Here is a 7,647-nt window from a genome sequence, read left to right as displayed (position 1 = left end):
TCCAAGTCAAGTCACAAGTCTCTGAGTTAGAGTCCAAGTCAAGTCACAAGTCTCTGAGTTAGAGTCCAAGTCAAGTCAAAAGTCTCTGAGTTAGAGTCCAAGTCAAATCTCAGAGCTAGAGTCCACGTCCATTCAAAAGCTGGAGGACTGTTTCTCTTTGCTTACTTCTGATTGGTCGTCTATAGAGTCATCGTGGTTAAAACTCTATCCAAGTTGGTGGATGTGCATCCACTACTGTGTGCTGCTAACTCATGGATCCAATGCCTATGACTTTTCTCACCTATGTAGCGCTAAAGCCGCCTATACATGCTCGCCGTTCCACTGTTTTCCTCTAGGGAGAGCGGCGCCCAAAGAGGCTAAAATTCAAATTAATTCAACCTTGACCTTGTTGCCGGTGACCTTGCTAATGCTGTACGATCTACTGCAATGTTCAATCCCTTCACTGCTCACTTTTGCACTGTTTTCACTATTGTGCCCAGTCTACCACTTACCATATCATATCATGGTCATTGCGTTCCTGTAAGTGGTTTTTATTTGTATTCTTATGTATGTGTGACATCTGTGTGTATATGTGTTGGTTGTGTTGCTACTGGATGTCTTTTTTAAGAATTTTACTCTTGTGAAGCACATTATGGCTTTGTTCTATATTAAAATAACTTCTTATTAGAACTTAGTCCCCATAGACCAGATAATATAAAAATATAGAAGAAAGGACACATGCATCAACAGGAGTCTGGCTTCATTCAGTTCAGTTTGGAGTATCAGTAAGCTTTCAACATATTTCCACTTTTGTTTGTCCTGCAAGATATTATATATATATATTATATATTATATATTATATATTATATATTTTGCATCTGAACGATGTTTCTGCATCTTTAATGATGACGTGCTCATGCAGAATTTTAACAAGGCGTCTCAGAGTGTAAATCAAAGAGCATAGTGTCCACTGGGCATCTCCTTAAAAACAAATGCTAAACAGATGCTGAGGAGATCTGATGTGTGTTACTTTGGCTGTTGCTAAGCAACCACTCAAAAATACATCTTAGAAATACAAGATATGCCACTCTTTGGCTAAAAGTTGTGGTGTTTCTAACCTTGCTCTCCGCGCCGGGTGCTAAAAACATGCAAATCTCTCAGCACGGTTCCCAACAGGAAGTAGAAAGGACTTCCTGTGGACTCATTGCCTCAACGCTGTGTTATAAATTCAGAAACTATAAAACTTACATAACGTTAAAATAGTGCCCTTAAGGTAAGACAAAGACATTCAGTCCCTCCAGAAAAACGCGATTATGCGATCGCATAATTCAAGGCATAATCAGACAAAGTCAGCATATGCCCCAGGAGCCGAATTTCTTTGGAATACGCCGCAATTTCGTCACATAACTTGCAGATTTCAGCCCAAAAAGTTAGACCCAAACTGCATTTTGTTGCCTTGTACCTGTGTAATGACAATAAAGTTACATTTAATCTAATCTAATCTAATCTAAAATAAGGCGGGCCTTGCATGATTTCATAAATACTGCATTCTCGTTGCAAGAAAAAGTCACAAATATCTCAGCAGAAAGTTGAAAAATGTTGCCTTTACTTCACAAAAGAGCAGCAATTTTCCCCTGTTGCCATGGGAATGTCATGAAGTGACGTAATAACGCGACAAGATAAACTCTAAGATAATCTCTTTTTCATCTGACCCACATTTTTTGCAAGTTTACGCAATTTTATTGCATAAAATTATATAAATATCCCGCATATTTGACTGGATTTTTAAATAAAACATGCCGCAAGAATCAAGAATCAAGGACTTTTGCCCGGAACGATCACCCAAAAACTCCGCATTTTTCTTGAAGGACTGGATATTGCAGGTTTCCAAAAATACACAGACCAAACGTGGTATGGTTTTACTTCCTCTACAGCCCTGGGTGGGGGGGGCAGCAGTCTTATCATGCAGCTGTTGCGTCTCCCGTTATCTACGGAGGCACAAAGTCGAACAAATCCTCCACCTGGACAGGTAACGAGGTTACGTTGTACAGTACACTGTCCTGGACCACACCTGGGCACCGCTGTCTCACCTTACATTAGCTGGAAAGTCCACAGCATGGGGGACTGGAGTCAGGGGACTGGATTTGAGGACTTGTGACTCGCTTGACTTACACTGACGATAGAGCCTTTGCAGTGGCGCCCCCCACCCTGTGGAGCAACCTCCCCATGCATATTAGAGCTGCACAGACCTTACAAACGTTTAAATCGCTCCTTAAGACGCACCTGTTTGCTGTGTTTTTCAACCCTCGCTAACCTGGTTTCTGATGTTTTAAAGGGTTGTTGTTTGTCTCCCTGTGTTTCACTTTGTCTGGAGTAATGTATTTGACATCGACCCTGTTCAGCACTTTGGTCAACTGTTGTTTTTAAATGTGCTATAAAAATAAAGCTAACATTGACATTGATAAATGCCTTGACTTGACTTTGACGTAAGACTTGACCCAGATGACTCAAAAGGAATTGACTTTTTACTGATGTAACACAAAGTATTGTTGGCTTTTTACAAGACATGGAGAAGGTACAGTACGTTTTTTTTTTTTTAACTTGATGGGGTGATTTGTCACGCCAACCTGGCAACCTTCCAGGGGGGGGCAGAAGGGCGTAGGCCAACGCAGGAGGAAGCCGTCATGGAGGGGCTTATTACATCCACACCCTCAGAGAGATGTTTAAAGACTGACAAGTCTTGACTGCTGCAGTCAAACTATCTGGTCTTTCATCTAATCTCTCACTTATCCCAGGTGTGGGCTCAAATCTGTCCCAGCATGCACTGGGGGATCAGCGAGTCACCGATCGATATCAGAGATTCTTCAACTGTGTTCGCCGAGCTCGGTGTTATCCTTTCTCCCAGCTTGGTTTCCTAAAAACAGCTCGGCCTCCACTGCAAGCCACAGTTACATAATGATTCAGATGCATCTCCTCTACATCAGAGATACCAGCACACACACACACACACACACACACACACACACACACACACACACACACACACACACACACACACACACACACACACACACACACACAGAAACTGAAAGAGACACACAACGAGCCAGGGAATGTATCACCAGGTGATGCATGTACTGTATGCATGGGGTTAGGGTTACATTGGCATTACGTGTACTGTCTGTGTAAGACTGTGTGAGTGTAGTTGTTAAAATAGACCTTACACACTAACAACCTCAGAGGACAGTGTTTGTGTGTGTGTATGTGAGTGTGTGTGTGTGTGTGTTTGTGTGTGTGTGTGTGTGTGTGCGTGTGTGTGTGTGTGTGTTTAGAGCACCTGCCTCTACAAAGGAATTTCTGCCTTTCTAGCATCCTGCCAAGACCTAAATGGACATTTAACTCCGCTGGCTGCTGCTGGAGGCCTGTAGGGTACATTAGAGCGCTATTAATAGATCAGGCTATAGGGGAAAGTGTGCTCCAGTGTGTGTGTGTGTGTGTGTGTGTATGTGTGTGTGTGTGTGTGTGCGCGCTAACTTGCTTTCTTGCTAACTATTGACCTCCTGTAGTCTAATCCATCTGATCTGCTGCCACTGAGCAGCTCAAGGTCAACGGCCTTGCTCAAGGGCACCTCAGTGGTGATGAGGAGGAGGAAGGGACAGCCAAGATTTTATCCTGCTGATCGAGGTTTTAAACCAGCTTCCTCCCGGTCACAAGCATGCTTCTTTAACCTTCAGGCCACCACTCCAGCCATGATCTGAAACTTGTACATCTCCATGTATTAAAAAATAAAAGCAATGGGGCCGGCTTTGGGGCGACGGGGAGCGGAAGCATCGCAGCGGTGTGCCATCTGTACTAGTTTCACTCAAACAGCCGGTCCGCCTGTCTTAAAACCCGGACTGTGGATTTATTTGGGGACATCTGGCCGTCCCAGTCGGTGGGTGGATGTCCTCCGACCCTCTTCTGAGTCAATCAACCAGTCTCGGCACACGTGAACCGGCTGGTAAAACCGGAGGGGGAACAGAGTCTCCTCTCCACCTTATAAGCTGGCACCCAAAATAACCCAGGATGGAGATATACTGTACGGTGCTTTGAAATGAGACGGCCCAATGTGTCTATCTCTGAGAGAAAATACACAATCTCGGAGGTCCAACGGAGCTCTTAGGTGTGTTTTGCAGAGTTGAAATCCCTTTTGTGTCGACTATTTGCAGATTTATTCTCCCTCACCACCTCCCTCCCTCCCAAACTGCCTCCTCTGCCTCTTTCCCCAGCTGGAGTGAGTAATCACACCTTCATATCCTGGGGGAACGAATACACAAACACATAAACACACACACACACACACGCACACACACACGCGCACCAACACCGTTTAACACATCTTTACCACTTCAGCGCTATAAAAAGCGGCCGAGCGAGTCCCAGATAATGATGCTGTTATGTGGAAACTGTGTTTCCTTTAGAGCTCAAATCGAGACTCTCTGAACACGATGAAACACAGTGGAAGGAACACAGAGTGTCAACGTTAGCTGTGTGTGCTGCACAGCACAGCAAAGTGGAAATCTGAGCAACAAGAGAAAGGAAACAACTCCTCATGTTCGTTTTTACAAGACAGCTTCCGGCAGCGCTCGACTAAATCAAACATGTACTTTACTCTTTATCGCCGCGTTGGCCTTTTGCTTTTTCCAGAGCTAGAGGGACGTAATATCAACGTCTTAATCACTCTGACAGCCCGCAAACTACAAATGTGCACCATGACGTCTCCCCTTGCATCAACACACTGTCCTACCACAGCGTTAAACCACGCCGGTGGATTCTCAGAGGTTGTCAAAGCCCGGTGTTAATACGTAATAGGATTTTATTCAGCCTGACAGCTCGGATATCTAACGGGACATTTGCGAGGACCTCTTGTCCATCAGGGACCTCCTGCTCCGTTTACAACGCCGGACAGATGAGCAGAAGCAAATGGCACATTTTGAAGTTTCATTTGGACGTGCCTGGTTATTAACTAATGAGATTAAAATGTTGGATTATTAAACTCACTGAATCTTTCAAAATGTTGCAGTTTCACTTTGATAAAAATGACAACATGTTCCTGAAAATAAATTCAAAGTGCTCATTTTCAGGTTCATAGTTGTATTTAGAGGTTGTAACAGAACACATTTACATGGTTTCATTTTCAGGTTATTTAAGGTAAGGACTACTAGCCAGTCAGGAGCAGAGCATGAGGGTCCTGACAGTACCTAGGTAAGGACTACTAGCCAGTCAGGAGCAGAGTATGAGGGCATGCCAAGTACAGTATGTGGAGTATTTAGCGGCGTCACCATCGCTGCGTCCGCAGCTCAACGCGGTCCAAGACGATTGTGATTGGTTAAAAGAACTGCAAACAAGGCAGAGTGTTTTGTTTTTCTCATCTCTTCTCCCGGCAGCTCTGTGGAGACAGGTCGACTTCATCATAACTCACGCTGACAAGTTGGACTGCGAATATAATCAGATGATCTGAAATGTGCAGCTGAGTACCTTGAGGAAGTCCCAGGTTCTACGCCCTGTAATAGGAAGTGAGCCAGTCTGGCATCTCCCGAATCAGAGGGGACGCTCACAACACCTCAGATGCATTAGCAAAACGTCGCGCTTCATTTTCACAGCTGTCAGCTCGGCTGCTGGGTTCCTGGAAACAAAAGAGCTGAGGCAGATCCCCGGGGACCCCCCACACAGAGACTCTGAAATCCTGTTCGGCCTCCCCGTCTTAACTGCTCTTGTATCTGCTCTTGAAACTGTTGGATTTTTATGTATTTCAGTCGAAACCCTGAACTTCAGCTCGTTGAGACATGATCGTCGCACAATTCTTCCTCTTATTCTTTCTCTAATCAGGTTTTAATAGGTGTGAAGATGAGGGTTTTGATTGTGAATGTGTACAACTAGATTAAAAAAGATCTAAGCACGCATAAACGTGACATTAAAGACTCGCAGGCTTTAAAGATGCAGGTAAGAGACTAACTTTTTGTCATATTTGCTGAAATAATAATAATTTATACTGTTTATTGATCCCCATTAGGGAAATTACACTTTACACACCGGCCTGAAATACACACATGCTCAGGACGTATTCATGCACTAGTGGAGAGATGTCAGAGTGGGGGGGCTGCCAGTGCTGGACCAGCACCCTGAGCACTCTGGGTTGGGGTGGGGGGGGCTACGGTGCCTTGCTCAAGAGCATCTTGCAGTGCCCAGGAGGTGAACCAGCATCTCTCCAGCTACCGATCCACACTCCGTACTTTGGTCCTCACGGGGACTTGAACCAGCGACCCTCCGGTTCCCAACCCTAACTCACCGCCACCCAATATTCAACCCCATATATGACCCCATATTTGAGAAATACCACATGAAGCATGCAATTTAAAAAAAATCCAGCTACCTTGGCACCACCTACAGTGTGTGTGTGTGTGTGTGTGTGTGTGTGTGTAACTGTGTGTAACTGTGTGTAACTGTGTGTAAATCACTGCTCAGACACACACATTTATTCTCCCTAGTCCAAGACCTTTGGTAGTCGAGGTACTAAGTGTGTATTTTTAACAACTCAGCTCACTAAATACTAATAAAAACTAATAAAACTGACAACAAGGTAACACACAGATCCTATTTTTAGGGCCTGTCTGACGTGCACTTTCCCGGAAATGTGACCACATGTCGCGGGACGCAGACCACGACAACTGTGATTGGTCGGCTTGGCCGTAGCTTGGTAGCGTTGCACCCCCCCCCCCCCCCCCCCCCCCCCCCCCCCCCCCCCCCCGACTCTTTTCCCGGTTCTCCTTTGCCGTGAACAACATTAAATCAAGGTTTCCCACCGTGGTCAGGAAACACCGGGGGAGACACTTTGCTTCTCCGTCTCCACCGTACTAGCTCCGAAGCTAATCATCATCACTCTCTCACTTGCTCTACCACACACAGACACACAGACACACACACACACACACAGACACACACACAGACACACACACACACACACACACACACACACACTATTCTCTTAAAGAGATAGGCAAGATTGACGCTGACTAACTCCACACAAGTTTAAATCCTCACAACGGCGTTGAATCAGCCTAATTAACTATTAACATAAGACTATTTTGATGGTATTAACCTGCGACTCCACATATACACATTTAACTTCTTACACAGAGCTAAATTACAATTTCTTAAAATAGATGAATCTATTCGGAGTAGTGTCTTTTGTTTCATTTCTTGTATTAATTGTGTTAACTGTGAGATTTACTTATGATTTGTATTTCAAACGTATGTATGTCTGTGTGTGTAATGAAATGTCAGAATGAGTATTGTCAAAGAAAAGACTGTAGGACCCCGGGAAGAAGAGCTTTTAGTGGATGCTGAAGCTAATGGGGATCCAAACAAAACAAACAAAACAAAACAATTACCTATAAGTGTATTTTAAGTATTGTTGGTTATTGTTTTGCACTTTTCCTAACATCAACGCATTTAGTTTCACAGCTGCAGACGGACTTCTAAAACACTCTGTCTTACATTAATTCTTCTCTGCCTTTTTTCCTGGGATCTCACATTGAAACAGGTCTAGACACTGAGTCGGGGGTGAGTATCTGGTTCTGAGTCGGGGGTGAGTATCTGGTTCTGGGTCGGGGGTGAGTATCTGGTTCT

At 44.5% G+C, this 7,647-nt stretch overlaps 1 protein-coding gene across 1 annotated transcript in view; it reads right to left on the bottom strand.

Annotated features, from left to right (window-relative positions):
• Positions 1-7,647, bottom strand: part of LOC117943373 (dedicator of cytokinesis protein 3-like) — a 168,834-nt gene that overhangs the window by 64,690 nt on the left and 96,497 nt on the right. The gene's annotated exons all lie outside the window — the stretch shown is intronic.

The sequence above is a fragment of the Etheostoma cragini genome, chromosome 4, assembly GCF_013103735.1.
Source record: "Etheostoma cragini isolate CJK2018 chromosome 4, CSU_Ecrag_1.0, whole genome shotgun sequence".
In the NCBI taxonomy this organism is placed as follows: Eukaryota; Metazoa; Chordata; class Actinopteri; order Perciformes; family Percidae; genus Etheostoma; species Etheostoma cragini.
Note: the sequence above shows the minus strand (reverse complement) of the source record. Positions and strands in the feature narration are given on the sequence as shown.